Source organism: Rhinoraja longicauda, chromosome 8 (assembly GCF_053455715.1).
Source record: "Rhinoraja longicauda isolate Sanriku21f chromosome 8, sRhiLon1.1, whole genome shotgun sequence".
Taxonomy (NCBI): domain Eukaryota; kingdom Metazoa; phylum Chordata; class Chondrichthyes; order Rajiformes; family Arhynchobatidae; genus Rhinoraja; species Rhinoraja longicauda.
The window spans coordinates 30753041-30776587 of record NC_135960.1 but is presented as its reverse complement, the minus strand read 5'-3'; the positions used below and the strand labels follow the sequence as shown (position 1 = coordinate 30776587).

Sequence of the window (23547 nt, the reverse complement as noted above, 5' to 3'; positions counted from 1 at the left end):
TCTCTGATGCCCTAGTGTGAAACACCTCATCCTGGGCGCAGATGCGGCGTAGACGGAGGAATTGGGAATAGGGGATAGACTTTTTGCAGGAGATAGGGTGCGAAGACGTGTAGTCCAGATAGCTGTGCGAGTCAGTGGGTTTATAGTAGATGTCAGTCACTAGTCTGTCTCCTGTGATGGAGATGGTGAGGTCCAGAAACGGGAGGGAGGTGTCGGAGATAGTCCAGGTATATTTAAGGGCACGATGGAAATTGGAAGTGAAGTGTATGAAGTTTTAGCACCAATGCAGTCGTCGATGTAGCGGAGGTAGAGTTCGGGAATGGGGCCAGTGTACGTCCGGAACAGGGATTGTTCGACGTACCCTATAAAGAGGCAGGCATAGCTAGGGCCCATGCGAGTGCCCATAGCTATGCCTCCGGTTTGGAGGAAGTGGGAGGAGTCAAAGGAGAAGTTGTTAAGGGTAAGAACCAGCTCTGCTAGACGGAGGAGAGTGTTACTGGATGGGGATTGGCTGGTTCTACGGTCGAGGAAGAAACGGAGGGCTTTGAGACCATTCTAGTGGGGGATGGAAGTGTAGAGTGACTGGACATCCATGGTAAAGATGAGGGAGTGGGGGCCTGGAAACCGGAAGTTATCGAGGAGATGGAGAGCATGTGAGGTGTCTTGGACGTAGGTGGGGATGGAGTCGAGGTAGGTGGAAATAAGTTTGGTAGGACATGAGCAGGCAGAGACAATGGGTCTGCCGGGACAGTTCTGTTTATTAATTTTAGGTAGGAGGTAAAATCGGGCCATGCGGGGCTGGGGAACTATAAGTTTGGAGGCATTAGAGGGTAGATCGCCGGAAATGGAGAGGTCCGTGATGGTGCTGATGATAAAGGTCTGGTGTTTGTCGGTGGGGTCATGGCCCAAGGATAAGTGGGAAGAGGTGTCTGAGTTGTCGTCCGGTCTCGGTCCGGTATAGGTCAGCCCGCCAGACTACCACAGCACCTCCCTTGTCAGCGGGTTTGATGACTAAGTCTTCGACGTACCCGACAAAGAGGCAGGCATAGCTAGGGCCCATGCGAGTGCCCATAGCTATGCCTCCGGTTTGGAGGAAGTGGGAGGAGTCAAAGGAGAAGTTGTTAAGGGTAAGAACCAGCTCTGCTAGGCGGAGGAGAGTGTTAGTAGAAGTTAGTAGTAGGAGAAGTTGTTACGGGTAACTCTATTCTGATGTTGCAGGTGCTATCAATGCATTTTTTTTACAGAAAGCAAACAGAACAGTCTGTCGAAATGAAGAAAAGTACAAATCAAGTACAATATTCAGTTATAGTTTGGTTGCAGGTGTAGGATAGTAAACATCCCATAGATCTTGGTATAACATTTACCTCCCAGAACTGAAATGTTCAGCGGTATTAAGTGGCAAACACAACTTCCAGGTGCTCACACTTTTATCACAAAATAAAACAAGGCAAATCAATTAATGTACAATTATATTCTTTTTTTTCAGCTGACTAAGTGCCATCAAACTGACCCTCAAAACATGAGTTAAAGCAGCACCCGTATGGGTCCAGCAAATGGGGCCCTGTCTGCTTATTCTCTATGACTTTGTGGGTTTCTCCAAGTTCATCCTACTGTTTCCCACATTCTAAAGATACGATAGTAACTTACTGCCTCTGCAAACTGCCCTGTGTGTAGAGGAAATAGGGGTGAGGGGGATAGTGGGGGCAATAGATTCAGGAAACAGTTTAAGAGGATGTTAAAGAAAACAAGTTACAGGAAATAAGTCAGAGATAGGGAATGATCCGAGAGCTATCACAAACTCAAATGAAATTGATGGCCTCTTATTTCATAAGAAAATATAAGCATGAAATAAAAAAGAGAATTTTCATCCTGAACACCATTATACTGTGTGGATTCTCCTCGTACAATTTTCCCTTGCAATATTTTCTTCTTTTCAAGTGATTATATACTTAGCTTGTGAAATATAGTAGACATGGCCTGTTTGTTCTGTTTAGTGCTTGTTTATGCTGTGTGCCCAAACTGTAGCCCAAAAGCTGCTAAAATATCTATTCAGATAGACGTGCTCCATTTCAAAGCAACGGCTGCCCTTTCAAAGCTGTGGCAAAATGACCTTGTTTGCGGTGGGTGAGTCTTCAAATCAGTTTGGAATACGTTTTTTTTCATGCTGATTGTGTAACATATCTGAAATATTATAGCAGCTTAAATCTGACAGATCATTTGCATTTAGTACTTTATGAATAGTAGCATGTATGTAACCAACATAAAGCCAAATACAGCTTTAAATAATGTTTCAAATTATAATTAAAGATGGTCAAGTGGAACCACAATTCATTTGCAAAAGGCAAACTGCTGCATGGGCAGATTCTGGAAGGAAATGGATACACAAGTTTCTGGTTCGGACCCTTTCTCAGACTTACCACTATTTATTTCTCAACTTTACAGGAAATGGCTGAGGAAATAACTTGGTTTAGTATTACCACTAATTAATTGTGTGGCATTTGAATCCATCTAATGTTTTGTATGACATAGGAAACCATAAGTCCCAGTGAATCTATGCTGGCACTTAGAACATTCCCTGTCTCACTCCCTATATATTTTTTCTGTAACCTATTCTCTCTCATGTTTAATTTGCTCTGATTCTCCTGCCATTCAATTTCAAATGGAGACAATTTCAAATAGCCAATTAATCTTTGGGATGTGGGAGGAAACTGGAGCATTGGGGAAATCCATGTGATCACACACTTAAAATTTCACACAACCTGAGATCAGGATCAAACAGCACTTATTTTACCACCGTGCAACATGGTGCAATCGTTGAAGTATTATTTCACGTCACGAGAAGGTATTACATTTTACAGTGTTACATTACACAGTATTTCTTTCCTAGCTTTGGCTATTATGTTCCCTAGCTTTGGCAATAGGATCCATATAAATCATGCACGGATTTTAATGGTACTTGAACAAATAAGCAAAAATCACTTGGGAAGAATTGAGGACTGTCAGGTTTGAATGTCAGCTCTTTAATTCAGAATTATTAGGCACAATAACAGATAATAAACCACAACAAAGTATACAAACAACAATGTATTTCCTAAACTCAAGCAACAATTTACATGCACTTCAAATGAAAATAAAAACATTCAGACTGATGCCTGATTTGTAGAGACAGATTGGATCAACTGGGCTAACATTTACTGGAGTTTACTACGTCCTATATAATTACTTCATACTCCTATGAAGTAAGTGTAGATCTATTTCTACGGCTTGGCTTTTTCTTGTTAGAATCTGCTAACTAATTAACATATTTTCAGGATGTAAAATATAGCTTTTTCTTTTAATTTGAATGTCATTCTTTCTATCAGCCATGACTCGCACATTTCTATGGTACAGAAACAAGTCAAATGCCACGTTCCTGACAGAAACATTGATTACAACTGACCTCCCTCTGCCCTCATGAAATTTGGAAAGAGGTTTTCTACTTAATGTAACCCACGTCAATACAAAAGGCCTATAATTCATGAATATTTTATGGCAAAATAGAACTGCTTTCATTCAATTTGCCTCAAAAAATTATGAAAACCGCCAGTATTCAAGATGTTAATCAAAGCACAAAGGCAATATTCAGATTCTAACTTCCAGACAATTGCTGCTTGAAAAAGTAGTAACTGAGCAGCTAAAACAAAAAAGACAATCTAGGATCAGATATAAATGCGTGCTTCTGTACATAATTATATGTATTTAACGGCATCTGCTTATGAATAATCACTGTGAAATACCACATGTCACAAAATATAAAAAGCATGGATTGAAACACGAACTGTTAGCTATGGCACATTTTGGCGATTCATTATAAATTGTTCTATACTGGTACTATTCCTACAAGTTCACTAATGCAACGGAAACTTCAAGTCCAGAAGAGGGTGAAGCAGATGGCACCAGCAACATGAATAACCACAACTAAGATTCTTTATTCCAACAATATGCCTCCCGGCAGGCCGCTGCGGCAGACATCTCCCGGCAGGGCGCGGCGCGGAGAAGCCGTGGCTGGAGCCTCGCGGGTCGGAGCGCAAGGCCGACGGAGTCTACGGAGCCCGTGGGTCGGAGCCCGCGGCCGATGGGGAGCCCATGGAGAAGCCAAGGCTGGAGCTTTGCGGGTCGGAGCCCGTGGCCGACAGAGGCCACGGAGCCCGCGCAGATCAGTGCCCGAGGCTTGAGCCTGGTTGGTGCCATGGACGTGTCCGGAGATAGTGGAGAGGTCAATGCGGCGGTCAATGATGGCACCGACCAATGAACCATGTGGAAGTGAGGACGTCGCTGCCGGGAAAAGGAACAAAGGAGGACCCTGCATGGGGGGACCACCATGAGGGAGGGAGAACAATGATTGTACTCTTTGAAACTACACCTTAATAATTATTTGGTTTTAATGTCATTCAGGAGTTCATGATCATTTCTGTGTGTACTTCAATTTTTAACCTATAGAGTGAAATACCAGCTTATCAAGAATATTACGAATATGGCTTGATTGAGTCCTCTAACTAGACTTGAATTTGGTTTCTTATCATTTTAACTAAGTCCTATAACTGTTTGGACAACTTGATTAAAGCAAAAGTTTTCCAGATTGTATTATTGCTTCAAGATTGAGGGCGTGCAGCGTAGGTTTACTAGGTTAATTCCCGGAATGGCGGGACTGTCATTTGTTGAAAGACTGGAGCGGCTAGACTTGTATACACTGGAATTTAGGATGAGAGGGGATCTTATCGAAACATATAAGATTATTAAGGGGTTCGACACGTTAGAGGCAGGAAACATGTTCCCAATGTTAGGGGAGTTCAGAACCAGGGGCCACAGTTTAAGAATAAGGGGTAGGCCATTTAGAACGGAGATGAGGAAAAACCTTTTCAGTCAGAGAGTTGTAAATCTGTGGAATTCACTGTCTCAGAAGGCAGTGGAGGCCAATTCTCTGAATGCATTCAAGAGAGAGCTAGATAGAGCTCTTAAGGATAGCGGAGTCAGGGGGTTATGGGGAGAAGGCAGGAACGGGGTACTGATTGAGAATGATCAACCATGATCACATTGAATGGTGGTGCTGGCTCGAAGGGCCGAATGGCCTACTCCTGCACCTATTGTCTATTGTCAAAGATTCCCTTTGTTTTGTCTTTTCCAAATTCCTTTATATTTCCTCTGCTAATAAACATGTTTGAAATTCTCCTACAGATTTTGAAAATTATTTGCTTTTAGGGTGTCTTTAACATAGCAATATGTCCCAGGGTGCTTCACAGGAACATGTTAAGATAAATGACGAAAAGCTAGGCCAAAGCAGATATAAAATATTCTGTTGGAAGCAATTCACAGTTGGCTTTCTCAACTAATACTTGAAATGGACGTATTGTTATACAAGAGGTCAACCCTACACGTTGGAAAGAGAACTTAATTACAACATATTGAGAGAGTACTTAATTATAACATTTAAGACCCTGTGTTATAGCAAAATTACCTGTACATCGGACATTAGAATTTAATATTATGGGAGTTTGTTTGTATATAGAGATAACCATACATCAGGTGTCCATTACCAGGGAACAGTCTGTATACTTCAACCTACCCTGGCTGAAGAAATTGCATAATCACTCTCACCTCTTACTCACCCCTCCAACACCCGTCTTTTTAGAAACATTAAAAAATAGGTGCAGGTGTAGGCCACTCGGCCCTTCAAGCCAGCACCGTCATTCAATATGATCATGGCTGATCATCTAAAATCATTACCCCATTCTTGCCTTTTCCCCATATCCCTTGATTCCTTTAGCCCAAAGAGCTAAATCTAACTCACTCTTGAAAACACCCAGTGAATTGGCCTGTGGCAGAGAATTTCACTGATTCACAACTCTCTGGGTGAAAAAATTCTTCCTCATCTCAGTCCTAAATGGCCTACCAAGACCACCCAACATTTGATTTTACAAATTCATAATTTTGATGTCCAAAATTCAGAATTGTACATCAAAATTCATAATATGGCACGTTATGCAACTTTTCAGCAAAAAAGTATACACACCAAATGCACATACGCATTGCGCTACATTCATGTGTGAAAAACAACTATTATTTCCAACAGTCTGCAGTTCTTCGACTACATGTACAATGCCAGGCCTACCATGAATATATTCTGCTATTTATAGAAAGGTTATTGTACAGAGATACTTTTTGCAACACAAAGAAAAAATTGTTTTGTTTTGTTTTTTCTATTTTGCTTTTTCCTTGCACATCCCAATTCTCTTGGTATTGAACAAAAGAACAATGATCATAAATTGTATGACTAAGTTATGAAGAAAGAGTTGATATATGCGACTCGACTAAGCATACGGAAGTACTTGTTGAAGTAAATATGCACATTAATTGATAATCAGCCCAAAAAGGTGGTAATTGGCTTTTCTGCTGTGTTTTATATTTTAACCCCGTCTAAATTAATTAATATAGTTATATAATCTTGCACTTAAATTTAATATTTACTCATTACAGTTCCACCACTGATTTTCTGGCACTCTTGGTTCCAGAGCTTTGCTGGTTTATCCAGCTGGCCAAGGAAGTCGGCTATGGGGATAGATGTGCTGGCTCCAGCTGGGCTGGAGTTCCAGAGCCCCGGCCGCAGGTTGCAAATTCAACCCACCGATTGGCCTTGGAAGTCCCGATCAGGTCGAGCTTGGCTGCCTTGCCCAGCCTAGGTGCCACATTTGCGCGGAGACTTCCATGGCGGGGGGATTTCTCGCGGAACCCCTAGCGACCTCTAGCGGCTGAATTGACAAATTGGCCATGGAAGTCCCGATGAGGTCGAGATTGGCTGCCTTGCCCAGCCTCGGTGCCATATTTTTGGGGAGACCTCCAGGGCGGGGGGATTTCTCGCGGAACCCCTAGCGACCTCTAGCGGAAGAATCAACAAATTGCAATTACTGACTATTTTGCGGAAAAATGTGAGGCAAAATCGGAATGGCGGAAATGAAATAAGAAAGCGGAAACTTTCCGCCAAATTTGGAAGGGTTGGGAGGGGTGCCTACCCCTAATTCTTAAACTGTGGACTCCCCCAACATTGAAAATATTTGTGTAGGAAAGAACTGCAGATGCTGGTTTAAATCAAAGGTAGACACAAAATGCTAGAGTATCTCAGCGGGTCTGGCAGCATCTCTGGAGAGAAGGAATGGGTGATATTTCGAGTCAAGACCCTTCTTCAGACTGATCGAGAACATTTTTCCTGTATCTAGCCTGTCCAATCCTTTAAGAATTTTAAATTTTTCGTCTAAGATCACCTCTCATCCCAAATTCCAGTGAATACAAGCCCAGTCAACCCATTCTTTTATCGTATGTCAGTCCCGCCATCCCGGGAATCAACCTGGTGAACCAATGCTGCACTTCCTCAATAGGAATAATGTCCTTCCTCAAATTAGGAGATCAAAATTGCACACAACACCAGGTGCGGTCTCACCAGGGCCCTGTACAACTGCAGTAGGACCTCCTTGCTCCTAAACTCAAATCCTCTCGCAATGAAGGCCAACAAGCCGTTAACTTTCCTCACTGCCTGCTGTATGCTTACTTTCAGTTTCATGACCATAAATGCAAATCAATTAAAACAACCCATAGATGCTGGAAATCTTACATGATAACAGAAAATTGTAAAATAAAACTCAGGTGCCAGGCAGCATCGGTGGAAAGAGAAACGTTTCTCTTCAAGACTGAGAAAGTCTTTCCACCGATGCTAGTTAACCTATTCAATGTTTACAGCATGAGCTATTTTTTATTTCTATTTCCTGAACAATGGCTTTGTTTTATCTTCTGTTTGCTATATCCTTGATTGAAACTGTGTATACAGTTAACATTTTCAGCAATATCTCAGGTAATGATAAATTTTAGGACCAGTTTTAAAAGCACATCATAGTATGCATAGTTGTCTCTCCCTGTCACTGATCTGATCTGATGTTTTAACAAAATTGAATAAGCAATGAACATCAAGCTGCTGAAGCTTGTTAACGATGCAGGCTTTAACATAGGCCATGAGTTCAGCATAATCACCCTCAGAGTCCTGGAGTCAGAGCTGTTGTCTAAAATTCAACATTGCTTTTGTATTTTGCTTCACCTTGTGGTTCAGTGTTCCTCCCATACTGTGAACCAACACTAACCACTCAACAATACTCATTACAAAACAATATCTACATAATTAGACCATCTACTTCAAATCATTATCCCACTGTTTTGGAATAACACCTTTTCAAATGGAAAATAATCTGAAACAGTATTATACAATTTAAGAGATAAGAATCTACACCACGATCTTTTCTAAGCATTTACTCACAAAAGTAATACGTGTGTTTTATTCAAGATTGGCATTCTGTTCTCATCAAATTATATTATGAGATATACATAATTGATACACAAGTCAACATCAACACAAATTTCCCCTGCCATGACTTTCTGTATGACATAAGTTCATTTGATCTAGTAAATAAAAAGGTAATTTTAGCTAATAATTAAGTTTCCTCTAGCGCGTGTGATAATTTGTGCTTGATCGTTGAAGTTGTGAACTTGCTGCTCTGGTGAGTTTCCAAAGTTAAGTACACAAAAGAAATTGTCTCTGGACTACTCCAAAAATAAAAGTAACATTAAAAAAATATTGGTCTATGTAACTGAACCTCACTCACTTTTATCCCACTGGCATTTGACCAATTTCACTCAAAGGAACAAAATGTGTAGCCACAAGAAAGTGCAGATGCTGGAATCTTGAGCAAAACAAAGTGCTGGAGGACCTCAGCGGGTCAGGCAGCATCTGTGGAGGGAATGGATAGGTGACCATTTGGGTCAGGACCGTTTAATGTGTAGTTTAGAGATTCAGCATGGAAACAGGACCTTAGGCTTACTGAATCTATGCTGACCTTCTATCACCTGTTCTCTTTAGTTCCAGGTTATCCCACTTTCGCATCGACTCTCTGCATACTACGGGTAAATTTTACAAAGGCCAATTTCCTACAAGCCAGCATGTCTTGGGGGATGTGGGAGGAAACCAGAGCACATTTAAGATGGAGCAATTAAACTGAAAATTATAGAGACAATCCATATGTAAGTAATTCCCACTAACTTCATATGTTAAAACAAGAAGCACAGTAAAGTTAAGGCAATGCTCCCAATGTTAAAGTTGGGATTCCACTAACTAAGAAAGCAAATAGCTGTTACATTTTTGGCATCCCCTAATAAAGCCTTCCAGTATTATACCAATAACTTTCAGAAAAAATCCCTGGTTGAACCAAGTATGAAAATCATCTAATCCAGCACTTTACAAGAGTGTCCACCGTGTTTCAACCCAAGATCTTTAGCGAAGTAAAGGATTAATTCTGCCCATCAGCAAATCCTAAACCCCCAAACAAACAAAAACAAATCAGGTCCGAGAACTAATTGCTTAATCTCAAATAGATGCATGGAAAAATATAGTTAAATCAACACAGAAAATAAAGTGCCATTAATAAATTGGTACCATCTGTACCACGAAGATATAAATACAAAAAGATTGGAATTTGTTTACCATGGTGTCCATAAACCCTCAAAAAATATTTTCTATTCTTAAACTAGTTCAACTTAGATGGATTAAATAGTTCTTAAATCCATTCATTCTATTTTCTTCAACATTTACCAGGTAATGTTCCATAACTATCCAATTTGAAAGAAAATACTCCCTCTGGAGTATTGGATCTACCAATGTGTGAAAAATGCTTCTGAAAGCTTTATGCTTCTGGAATCATTGTTTAAGATCTCCTCCCAAGAATGCACAAGAGATAGTCAATGGGAATTAGAAGAACAAACATGCCGGGAGTTTGCAGGCAGCTGCAAGACTAATACAGTTTTCATTGTAGGAGATTTTAACTTTCCCAAAATAAACTGGGACTGCCAGTGCCAAGGGTTTAGACAGGGTGAAATTTGTCAAAAGTATTCAGGAAAGTTTCCTTAGGCAATAAGCAGAGGACCCTACAAGGAAGGGAGGAGGCTAAAACCCCTGTCCCACTTAGGCGAATATTTAGGCGACTACAGGCGACTAGGCTGTCGCCACATGGACGCCGGGGGTGGCGCCAGTATGGTCGTGAGTAGTCTCCAAAGAGTCGTAGTGTCTTTTTGGTCGCCGCTGGATTGTTGAACATTTTTCAGTGACAGTGGGTTTGACGCCAATAAGCGTAGCTTGACGTCTCCTGATGTAGGTGCCGTCGTAGGTTGTCGCCAAGTGACGTAGGTTGTCGCCGGTGCTGATTTCGGTGAATTCCATTGGCGACTACCTACGTCAACCGGCGTCAAAACCGGAGGCCAAAATGACGTGAATTGTCTTCAGTTGTGGCCGACAGGGTCGTAGCTTTTCGCATTGGGTGGACGTAGGTTGACTTCGGTTGTCGCCTGTGTGGTCATAGGTTGTCGCCAGTGTGGTCATAGGTTGTCGTAGGTGCGGTCGTAGGTGGACGTCCTACTCATGACGATTGGGTCGCCGGTTGTCGGTAGCTTGCCGTAGGTTGACGTCGACTAGGTGGTAGGTTGTTATAGCTTGTCATAGACATTGTCGTAGGAGGGTCCAGTCGTTGGTTTTTCGGCGACCTGCTACGACTATGACCGTCGCCGGCAGTCGCCTACAAAATCACCTAAGTGGGACAGGCCCTTGAGCTTGATCTATTCTTAGAAAATTCAGAAGGGCAAATGACTGGAGTTTCAGTGGACGAGCCTTTTAGAACCAACGACTGCAGTGCTATCAGCTTGAAAATAGTTATGGATAAAGACAGGGCAGGCCCACAAGTTAAGGTCCATGTAAGTCCAGAAAGTGGGATAATTTTAAAAGTGTAATGGAGAGAGTTCAATGGAAAAAAAAAGTTCCTGTTAGAGTGAAAGGCAAGGCAGGTGGAATAAGGTAGCCTGGATCTCGAGAGAAATTGAGGCTCTGGTCAGGAAAAGGGAGCAGGAATCAAGTATATATCCTTGGAGGAGCCTAGGGGACTGAGGTTCAGACTTAAGAAGGAATTCATAAGCATAAAAAGGGGGCTGGAGATAGCTCTGATAGATAAGATTAAGGATATTGAGTATTGAAGTTGGGACATTGGTACAAGACATTCGTGAAGGATGGCATTTAACTGGAAAGAGGCAGAAATTTATGAGATGGTGCCAGGTCTTGAGGTCCTGAGCTAAAGGGAGAAGTTGGACAGGCTTGGACTTTATTCATTAGAGCGCAGGAGCGTAGAAGTGTACAAAATCATGAATTGATAGGGCGAATGCACGTCTTTTACCCAGAGTAGGGGAATCAAGAACCAGAGGACATAGGTGTAACATGAGAGGGGAAAGATTTAACCGGAACCTGAGGGGTAACCTTTGTCTAACAGAGGCAGGTACGATAACACCATGTAAAAGACAATTGGACAAGTACATGGAAGGGAAAGGTTAAACAGGATATGGGCCAAATGCAGACAAGTGGGGCTCGCTTAGATGGGGCTCGCTTAGATGGGGCATCTTGGCATGGACAAGTTGGGCTGAGGGGCTGATTTCTATGCATGATCTGTCTCTAAAGAATGGAGGAAATTTTGTCGCTCTCTGTAAATATCATACACAAGAAAATAAGTTTTAAGAAATCTCCAGTAAGAACATCCCAGCAGAAGTCACCATCTCGAAGAATGGCCACAATAATAGAGAGAAATGTAGGAAAATCAAAATATCAGAAACTGCATAGCTCTGCTAAACCAGCTGTACAGCAATAGTACACACAGTCATTGAGCTGCATATACCTTTTTTATTATGCTATGCATACTGCACCCTTGTTAAATCAGCATGGGTACAAGACAGGGTTACGGGTGTGCAGTATAGAAACAGGCTCTTTGCCTTCTTTGTTCATGTTGACCAAGTTGGCATATTAGGCTAGTCTCATTTGCCTGCCTTTGGCCCATATCTCCCCCAAGCCTATTCTATCAATATATCGGTCCAAATGTCTTTTAAAAGTCATAATTGTATCCGCTTTTAATTTCCTCTGGGAGCTAGTTCCAGATTACTCTCAGAGTAAAATAAATTGTCCCCAAAGTCTCTTGCAAATCTTGACTCTCTCAACTTAAGACTATGCCCCTTAGTTTTTGAATCCTCTACCCTGGTAAAAAGACCGTGAGTGTTTACATTATCCATGTCCATCATTGGGAAGGGTATTGAGGTGTACAGGTTACACCTCAATAAGGTCACCCCTCTGCCTCCAATGCTCCTAAGAAAAAGGTCCCAGCCTATCCAACCTCTCCCTATATCTCAAGCTCTCAAGTATTCTAACTTTTCTATTCAGTGTCCTTCCCAAAGAAGACAAGTGTGCCAACAACCTTTTTCACCATACTGTCCATCTGACTCTCCACTTTGAGGGAACCATACACCAAACAAAATTCTAACATTGCTTCCCATGAGAGTGATGTGTGAGATTCCTTCCCAACTTAAATTTACCAGAAAACACGAACAAAGAACCAAAAATGTACTTAATATCACAATTAATAAGATTAAATTGTTATTCTAACAAGATGCATAAAGCCCATTCAAAAGCAAAGTTCATTAGTAATAAAAAGATCCACCTGCAAAAACATTACATTTCTTTAAAGGATTAATAAGACAAAGCATAAGAAAGTGATATTGTACAACAAATGCAATCATTAAAAAGCACTGTCATATGCCGAGTGTATTAATTTCAAAGTAAAGCCACATTCAAATTTCAGATTAGTATATTAAAAGGTGTATATTAGTTTATTAAGCAGGGCGCTTCAACTCATATGACAGGATGGTTATAACTGCTGCCTGAGCAAACAGACAAGCAATAAGCAGACAAGCTTCTGTGCAATAAATTATCACAAGAAACAAGGTTCTGGAACATTAATGTTCAATATAACATGAAGCATTTTATATCCAATGAAGTTATTTTTTAGAGTGTAAAGCAGGAGATGCAGTGGTCAGGTCTCACAGCCATGTGATAATGACACCCTTACATTTTGGATCAAGGTGTAAATATCGACCAGAACAGATAAACCTTCTGCTTTTCTTCAAAATAATGCTGTGGTATTTTTTATATACAACCGAGACAGCAGATAGAGTCTGCACGTAGTTTAAAGCCTCGCAGACACACTGGACTGAAGTATCAATTTAGATGCCTGTGGCCAAGTCACTGGATTGAAACTTGAACCCATAACCTCTGGCTCAGAGGAGGGAATGCGAGCCATAGCTTTACTTACAATATTTCGATTGTTAGTTTTCAATGTGAACGTTCCTGCCATATCAAATACAATTCAGAGGACAATTTTTAGCTCACCCACCATGGAGCATTTATTTTTTACAATTTTACTGCCTTGTCTTCCAATGTAAAAGACAAACAGAAAATATAATTAAACAGCAACAATTTGTGTGTATTAAAATAAAGTCTATGTTGCAACAAATGTCAACACTGCCTCAGAATGAGACGTTATTTTTAGCTCCAGGTTCTTCAGACAGCTCATGCAGCACCTGATTGCGACACCCACACAAAACCGAGACAATAATCGGAGATAAAGCTGAAAAACCCACTCCAGCAAATATCTACCATTCATAGAAGGGAAAAAATGTTGTTGAACATTGTTTTTTAAAAAAGTAACATGTAAAAAATGTAATGTGTTTATTCTTGAATATAATTTTTGACTTTTCTGAAAAGCACAATGAAATCTTCGCTCAAAATTCTACTCTCAACAACATTGCAGCTTCCAAGTTAAAAATAACTATCTCTAGATTTTTCCCATTTTTCTCCTGTTGCCTTCACAGGGGGTAGGGAAATAGTATGCCACTACTGGAAATTAATAGAATAGCTATCTCTTACCATTAAAATATCAATGACCACAACCTCATGCCACAAAAGGATAAATCAGGAAGCTACATTTACATTTCACTGCAGCATAGAACAGCATAAACAAGCTCATAATCCTGGACGCTCTCTTCTAACATCCGAGGTTATTAGCTACAAATGGTTTCTTTACATACAATAGTTAAAATCTTCTCCCAGGTAATACAAGCCAAGATAAATCACTCATTCAGCATATGAGGCAGGCAGTACCCATGGTTACCTTGCTCATTTACTGCAGTTCAAAACTTGAGCTGTTGATGAGTAATTGTTGATGAGAAAGAAATTAAGTTTCGGTCAGAACAAGGCAGATTTGGCCCGTGCTACTTGCTATTTTAGTGATGATGACATCAGAAGACTCTGTCAAGCATACTGAGCATTTACTGCACAGCCGCCCATTTCTTAGAAACCCAATGAATATATTTAGTCCAGAGCAGCAGTACCCCCAGTACAGCTTAGCCGTCATCATTAAATCAAGCCACCCGCCAACTGATACTTCCACAATATACCCGATCAAATCCCACTACCTAGTAAATTATTTTTCAACATGAACACAATGAGTCCACAAAGTACTTCAAGGAACAAGAAAGTTATTCTTTCAGAATATATTATATTTTAGGGTGAACTATCAAAATTCCAACAATAATTTGCAAATTAATATTACTTTGACAGTGCAAAATGAAGTGCTAAACACAGTGGGCTTTTCTTTGGATAGGGATGCTTTGAAGTGCTGATGCCTCAATGCATTTCTTAAACATTGGAAATAAATGTGGCTTTTTTGAGTGAATTTCTAAATAAACAAAAAATAACAAGATATTCCACTATTATTGACCTAATCATATAATGACAGTCTCCTGAATTGTAGCAAAGTACAAAGTCCCTTCAACCTGTCCAATGCTTAGTCAGCATATGATTTTCTTGTAAAACCAGCTGTACCAAATATTAGTAGGAAAGAACTGCAGATGCTGGTTTAAATCAAAGGTAGACACGAAATGCTGGAGTAACTCAGCGGGTCAGGCAGCATCTCTGGGGAGAAGGATTGGGTGACGTTTCAGGTCGAAACCTTCTTCAGTCTGAAGAAGGGTCTCGACCCGAAACGTCACCCATTCCTACTCTCCAGAGATGCTGCCTGATCCGCTGAGTTACTCCAACATTTCGTGTCTACCTGTACTAAATATTAGGTTGCTGGGTGTATAATATAACACACTGTAGCGTCACCCAATCCAGGTGTGGTCTCACCTGGGCCCTAGACAACGGCAGAAGGACCTCTTTACTATACTCGAATTCTCTTGTAATGAAGGCTAACATGCTTTCTTCACTGCCTTCTATACCTGCATGTTTACTTTCAATGACTTGTGTAAAAGGACACCCAGGTCTCATTGCACTTCCCCTTTACCTAATCTGACACCATTGAGATAATAATCTGCCTCCTTGTTTTTGCCACCATAGTGGATAACCTCACATTTATCTGCATTATACTGCATCTGCCCACTCACTCAACCTGCAAGTCACCCTGCAACCTCCTAACAACCTCTTCGCAGTTCACACTGCCACCAAGCTTGTGTCATCTGCAAACTTGCTTGTGTTACTTTTAATTCCATCATCCAAATCATTAATATATATTGTAAATAGTTGTAGCCCCAGCACCGAACCTTGCGGCAGTCCACTCGCCACTGCCTGCCATTCTGAAAAGGACCCGTTTATTCCTACTCTTTGTTTCCTGTCTGCCAACCAATTCTCTATCCATTCCAATACACTACCCCCAATACCATGTGCTCTAATTTTTCCCACTAATCTCCTGTGTGGGACCTTATCAAAGGCTTTCTGAAAGTCCAGATAAACCACATCCACTGGCTCTCCTTCATCCATTTTACTTGTCACATCCTCACAAAAATTCCAGAAGATTAGTTAAGCAGGATTTCCCCTTCATAAATCCATACTGACTTGGACCAATTCTTTTACTGCTATCCAAATGCGCCGTTATTACTTCTTTAATAATTGACTCCAGCATCTTTCCCACCACCGATGTCAGCCTAACTGGTCTATAATTTCCTGTTTTCTCTCTTGCTCCTTTCTTGAAAAGTGGGATAACATTAGCTACCCTCTAAACCACAGGAACTGATCCTGAATTGGGTAGAGAAAGTCAGGAGCAAACTGGGGGAAAGGACGGTAGACCAATTTCTAAGTAATCCACTTGAAAGGAGAACTTACTTTCAAGGAGATGAATGTACTCAGATGCTCATTAGATGACAGGTAGGTGAAATGTCCTTTAACTAAGGAAAAGGTCATATTTAGTTTATTAATTGATTCCGTGTGGGGTGTGTGTCTTTCATAGGCCTTGAAAGCAAAGAGCAATTGCACAAGTGAGTTGAAACACTGATATTTGGTGGACACTGAGCTTGGCCAACAGTCTCTGCGGATAGATTTGAGAAACAAATCTGCATGCCTTGCTGCTAGCACTCCAGTCCAGTATCTCATCATTCACATTTGGGCAGCAGAGGAAATTCCAAGGATTCTCAGATACTCGATAACTTTGCCCAACATCAAGAAGGGAGATGAATCTGACTGTAAAAATTCTAGAAAGCTTTCCTTGCTGTCTGACACGTGAGAAGTTCAAACCAGGGTCCTTCTCAACCACCTTTAAGTGGTTGAAGAGCTGCTCCTCAAATGGTAACGCGGTAATGTACATTTAGACGCATGATGGACATTAGCTTCATAGCAAAACAACTCCAAGAATGCAGGTAGCAGCAACACCACTACACATGGCCGTTCTTAACCTCATTGTAGTCTTTCATTTCGTCTTCAGGAGTGACTAAAGCATTCTCCTCAAATCTGGCTGTCCGTAGAAATTTGCCTTACTTCCTAAAAACTCAGGGCAGGTACATGTCCAGCAAAGCTGCTTCATATAATCAACAGTTTTTCCAATCTTTCTCAAATCAGGACTGTTCCTTTCCTCCAACAAATCTCTCCCGAGAGTACAAATAATCTACAGGAAAAATACGAAACTGTTCAACTCACATCTCCTCCACTACATAACTCCCAACCTAATTGGTGACACTTATGTTTGTACCTCTTCAGAGACCTAGCTCAGGGTTATCTATATACTAAAACTCTCATTTATTTGTTTGTTTGTTCTTGACCTATAGCCAAAACGGTACGCGATAGCGTGACAATTTTAGGCCCACCTTACTCACCGTCGTCCCTTTGATGCTAATGGAAGAAGTTTCATTGAAATCGGTGTTATATTTGTAAAGTTATTCACATTTTAAAGTTTAAATCTCCTAGGGAGGGAGGGGGGGGGGAGGAGGGCAGATAAGGGGGGTTGAGGGGGATGGAGTGGGGGGACGGGAAGGGGGAGTGGAGGGAGCAGAGGGAGGGGGCGGAGGGAGGGAGTGGAGGGGGAGGGAAGGGAGAGGGGAGGGAGGGGGCGGAGGGGGAGGATGAGGGAGAGGGGGGAGGGGGAGGGGGAGGGGGAGGAGGGAGGGGGTTGCAATAAAATAATTAAAAGTGCACATTTACACTGCTGATTTACTCTTTCGCTAATGGTACCTTAGGTATTTTTCGGTGCAAATCAACAAGATAAAATTGGCAGAACAAAAATCAAAAATAATGCAGATGCTGGAATTCTAAAATAAAAACAGAAAATGCTGAAAATACTGAGGTCATGAAGAATCTGTGTCAAAGGTTAATGTTTCATCAGTCATACTGGAGTTTAGAAGGATGAGAAGGGATCTTATAGAAACATATAAAATTATAAAAGGACTGGACAAGCTAGATGCAGGAAAAATGTTCCCAAAGTTGGGCGAGTCCAGAACTAGGGGCTACAGTCAGAATAAAGGGGAGGCCATTTAAAACTGGTGAGAAGAAACTTTTTCACCCAGAGTTGTGAATTTGTGGAATTCTCTGCCATGGAGGGTAGTGGAAGCCAAATCAATGGATGGATTTAAGAGAGAGTTAGATAGAGCTCTAGGGGCTAGTGGAATCAAGGGACATGGGGAGCAGGCAGGGACGGGTTATTGACTGGGGACGATCAGCCATGATCACAATGAATAGCGGTGCTGGCTCGAAGGGCTGAATGGCCTTCTCCTGCACCTATTTTCTATGTTTCTATGTTTCTATACCTCTGTAGTCATTCTCTCTTTGAATGAGATGCTAAGCATTGAACCAAGTTAATTGAGCAATGAACCATTGACTAACAATTTAATCTTTGAATTGCTTGCAATATATTTGAGGGAAGTACCTAGTTGGACCAATTTTCAAAGAGAAGGATAAGCGTTCTGAATGTTGTGGAGGAATAGCAGTGCTCACATTTTGTTCAATTAATGAAAATCAGTCGATAAAACTTGCATAAATATGTCACAAATATCTATTGTCACCCACAACATAAGAAACAAAAGCGTGTTTCATTTTATGCCAAAGCAAATTGCAATGTATAACAGGAAATGCAAATGGACTGCTTCTATGAAAATCCACAAACTCATGCACTAACCTAATTGTTGCATTTCAAATTCAAAGACTGTGTAATCTGGTAACATCACAGCTACAAATCTTATTTCACTGCTTCAGCCTGGCCTTAAGGCAGTTTGATTGTGACAAAGTCACAAGCTACAATATTTTAGATGCTCCTTTATTAAGTAACGTAGAGAACAGATGCCAAGTGCAATCTCTACACTAAAATGATTAAAAAAAACTTGGAAGATGTTACTCACAATACAAAAAAACGACAGTGATATTTGCCTTGCTGATATTGGATCCAGAAAACATAATTTTGCATGTATACCATATGCACACAGTCATAGCCAACATCAACTAGTCATCTGATTTTTATTATTTAATTTTATGAAACCATGAAATTCTTCTGGCTGACATTTTATATTAATTGAAACCAGTTCTGTTTCACAAAGCCAACAAAATTGTAACATTAATTCACATTCTTGGATAACTGAATCCCACAGAGAAATGGCAAGTAATCTATCAGAAACTGTAAAAAGAGCGCATTTTGTGTGGTGTCAAATTAGGCAAAAGTATCCAGTCCTTATGGTCCACCTGAACATTTCAATAAATGCATACAATTATTTTAAATTGTTTACAAACAATAGAATTCATGGCACTGATCCTTGCAGAACACCACTGAAAAAAACCCTACAATCTCATACTACTTCATGTAACCTCCATTTGAAGAATTACAAAAAGCTAAACAGGTTAGATATATCTTCTTTATAGTTTAAAAGAACGAGGGATTTAATTCAAACATACAAGATCCTAAGGGGGCATGACAAGGAAGATGTTGAGATGCTTTTCACCAGCGAAAGAGTCATGAGCAAGAGGACCTAGCTACACAATAACCCTCGCTGATACCCTGGAGATCTTCCCCTTTTCTAAATTCAAACCCTTTGCAATGAAATCCAGGATGCCACTTGTCCTTGCCACACAATAAATGGCCAGTCATTTAAAAGTGAGAAACGTAGAATATTCTTGTCTCAGAGTCTAGTTAATCTCTGAAGTTTTCAAATCCAGAGATTTGGAGGCTAGCTGATTCAACAATTTATAGTTTAAGTATGATCATGGCTGATCATCCAAAATCAGTACCCCATTCCTGCTTTTTTCCTAAATGCCTTGATTCCATTAACCCTAAGAGCTATATCTAACTCTCCCCTGGAAACATCCAGTGAATTGGCCTTCACTGCCTTCTGTGGCAGAGAAATTCACAGACTCACAAATCTCTGAGTGAAAAAGTTTTTCCTCATCTCCTAAATGGCCTACCCCTTTCTATTACACTATGACACCTGGTTCTGGACTCCCCCAAAATCGGTAACATTTTTCCTACATCTAGCCTGTCCAATCCCTTAAGAATTTTATATGTTTCTATAAGATCCCCTCTCATTCTTCTAAATTCCAGTGAATATAAGCCCAGTCGATCATCATATGTCAGTCCCACCATCCCGGGAATTAACCTGGTGAAACTATGCTGCACCCCCTCAGTAACAAGGATGTCGTTCCTCAAATTAAGAGACCAAAACTGCACACAATACTCCAGTTGTGGTCTAACCAGGGCCCTGTACAACTGCAGTAGGGCCTGCTTGCTCCTATGCTCAAATCCTCACGCTATGAAGCCCAACGTGCCATTAGCTTTCTTCACTGCCTGCTGTACCTGCATGCTTACTTTCAGTGACTGGTCTACAAGGACACCAAGGTCTCATTGCACCTCCTCTTTTCCTAATCTAACACCATTCAGATAATGATCTGTCTTCTTGTTCTTGCCACCAAAGTGGATAACCTCACATTTATCCACATTATACTGCATCTGCCATGCATCTGCCCACTCACCCAACCTATCCAAGTCAACCAGTCTTTATAGCATCCTCCTCTCAGCTCACACTGCCACCTAGCTTTGTGTCATTCCTCAGATATGGTGCCCAAATGAGCATCTATATGATAGTTATATTGAATGGACCTGAACCAAGTGCTGTACAGGCATATTAACAAATATGTGCAACCCCGTTAAAACGAAACTATTTATTTTCCCCGACGACTGAACAGGACTCTGCCACTTTGCAGCTGAAACATGATGGCAATAATCCTAAATTTGCCCTTGAATTATGTCTTCACTGTAACTTGTTGGTATCAAATGCATTAGGTGCAAGGGGAGGCTGAAATTTTAGAATGTACCTTGTCTGGTTCATTTGATAGAATTTCACCATTATTTTTAAACATGAATGACAAACTCATTTTCCTTTCCCAAGAGGTTTTGGTTAGTAGGTTAATGGGCCATTGTAAATTGCTCTTGTGTGTAGGTGATGGGTAGAATCTGGAGGGCCTTGATGTGAATACAGAGAAAATAACGCGGGAGCAGTGCAAATGGGTAATTGATGGTGAGCGTGGAAGAAGTGTCTATTTCTGTACTCTAAGTAATGTAAATACATGTACATAATAAAAGAATCATCTACACAATATGCTTACCAAGTACCAATATATTCCACTTTACTTGCAGTTACATTATGCCACATCGTATTGTATAATTAAACATAAATTACGAGTACACGCTGTTTGCTGTGTAAAACAAGGACCAAGCCACAAACATGTTACAACACATTCATTAACTAATGCAACTATACATGATATATGTTTGTACATATGGATTAAGCTGATTTAGAATAAACCAAAATTATTCCAACACTGAAATACTTAAAGAGAAGAGCTAATGCAAATCAATAATTGTTCATTTAGGTCTTCCCATCTTTGGTTTTCATTTGTAAGGCACTGTAACTTTAAAAGTGAATCACTGCGGTAAAGAAAACTAAGAGAACACATATACAATTTCAAGATTATTGGTTACAAACCAGTAATGTATCTTTCTTAAACTGCAAGCAAGGAATAACTGTTTCTTGGTGGAGCACAGGAAAAGGGAATCGATGGAGGTACGAATATTTGAATAAGCCTTTTGATGCTACTCCATTAGAGGGCACTCTACTGCAAAAAATGATTGTAACCCCATATCAGAGGCACCACAGCAAATTATATGCATTTGCAGTAAATCGAAACAAACAGTTCTGACCAATTTTCTTCATCTGCAGTTCCTTGGGTTAGGGAGTACTTGCTTCAGTCATCAGGTACCAGGCATTAGAATGAAGTGGCTCACCCAATCAAGCTGGTTGAATATGATCAAAGCGGGAGTGTTGGTTTGTAGATCTGAGGGAGTAAGCAGTCTGAAGAAGGGTCTCGACCCGAAACGTCACTCATTCCTTCTCTCCAGAGATGCTGCTTGTCCCGCTGAGTTACTCCAGCATTTTGTGTCTACCAATGGTTTGTCTAACCTGTCCATGGATTTGGAGCATTTTACAAAGAAAGCATTGGTAGTAGTTCCTCAGTGTATGAGGTACCTGCTTTCAGTTGGCATGTCTCCAAACCAAATAGAACAAGGATCACCACTGCTTAATAGACCCAGATTTTGGTACCAAGTTTGTGGTCATGACATTTATCTTTAAAAACTCCGTTGGAGATGCACTGATTAATACAAATGCAGAGACAGACTGGACACTTGCCTTCTGTTTGTTCAGTGTAAGGCCACTGGTCTCATACATTCACTGAAGGAATCAATGATGACTTGGAATTCAGCCTCTTTGTAGACATACAAGTGTCATCTGCTTACTGTAAACTGATGACAAGGGTTAGACTAACCTAGGCTCTGGTCTTTAGATTTTAAAAAGTTGCATAGTTTCCTCTCTATCTAGCAGATTAATCCCATTTCAGTGGAAAACCATTGGAGGAGAGGCACAGTACGCAGCAAGTAAGATCAAAGAGGTTTGTTGCAATAGTCTTGCATGGGTCTTTGGTGGGCTTGTAGGTTAGATTTCCTGGTGAGACATAGCAAACAAAATAAAACATACGTATAGGAGTTATAGGACTATTATTTAAGTAGGGATTTTATAGGAATTCCATTAGAGGGCAGTCCACAGCAAAAAATGATCCAAATCCCAAATCAATATATGCATTTACAATATAGAGACAGTTCTTTAACCAATGGCGGTGCTGTGGCGCAGTGGCAGAGTTGCTGCCTTACAGCACTTGCAGCGCCTGAGATCCGGGTTCGATCCCAACTATGGGTGCTGTCTGTACGGAGTTTGTACGCTCTCCTCGTGATTTTTCTCCAAGATCTTCGATTTCTTCCCATACTCCAAAGACGTTCAGGTTTGTAGGTTAATTGGCTTGGGTTTGTATACTTGGTATAAGTGTAAATTGTCCCTAGTGTGTGTAGGCTTGTGTTAATATGCGGGGATCACTGGTTGGTGCGGACTCGGTGGGCCTGTTTCCCTGCTGTATCTCTAAACTAAACAATTCTCCACATCAGATATAGCTTGACAATATTTATAATTTTATGAACAAACTTCTTTCTCCTCTGCTTCTCTTCCTCAGTCCAAAGTGCAATCTAAACTTAAACTACATCGAATAATTATTGCCAAATACTTTAAGAATCACTGAGACTACTCACAAAAAAGCTCAGATTTTTCCACTCTTTTGTTTGAAGTCTATTTGGATAAAAGATAAAAAAACAAATTCAGATCAGGAATGGCAAATGAAAAACCTACAATAGATCTGGCTTCAGATTACATAGTAACACATGAATATTCAAAAACGAGTATTCGATTAAAGAGTCACCATGCCGTTTTTACATATTTTTACTAATATCACTCATTCTGGTATCAAGGTAAAACTAAAAGACTGGTCAGCCAAATACACCAACCTCATTCATCTGCATAAAGCTTTCACACAAAAATATTATTTAAAAAAAACCTGTATCAAACTGGGAAATTACAAAAGTAGTACTCAACATTAACAAAGTTATTCTATCTCAAGTTCCTTTTATCAACTGGTGACACACATACAAAGAATACAAAATTTCCACAAATAACTGGAGATCATCATGATGCAAATCTGCTTAGGGTTATAAACCAATTTTTTACATGCTTATTCCATGAAAATACTATTTTCCGTCCTCTAGAATGGATATCTATGCAAGATATACTTTTACAGAGAATGGCAGGCGTCTGGAACACATTGCCAGGGGTGGTGATGGAGACAGACACAATAGTGTCGGTTAAGAGGCTTTTAGATATGTATAAGGAAGTAGCAAGGAATGTAGGGATTTGGATCACGTAAAGACAGATGCG

At 40.6% G+C, this 23547-nt stretch overlaps 1 protein-coding gene across 10 annotated transcripts in view; it reads right to left on the bottom strand.

Moving 5' to 3' along the window:
- The window catches only part of hdac4 (histone deacetylase 4), a 330518-nt gene that overhangs the window by 162083 nt on the left and 144888 nt on the right, over positions 1-23547 (bottom strand). For 2 of the 10 annotated variants that reach the window (XM_078403502.1, XM_078403503.1), the window contains exon 3: positions 22869-22905. The exons of 7 other annotated variants lie outside the window; for them this stretch is intronic. The gene's annotated coding sequence lies outside the window, so the exon portion shown is untranslated. Of the gene's footprint in view, positions 1-22057; positions 22079-22868; positions 22906-23547 lie in introns of those variants that run through there. One more of the 10 variants, XM_078403504.1, reaches the window with a different exon arrangement.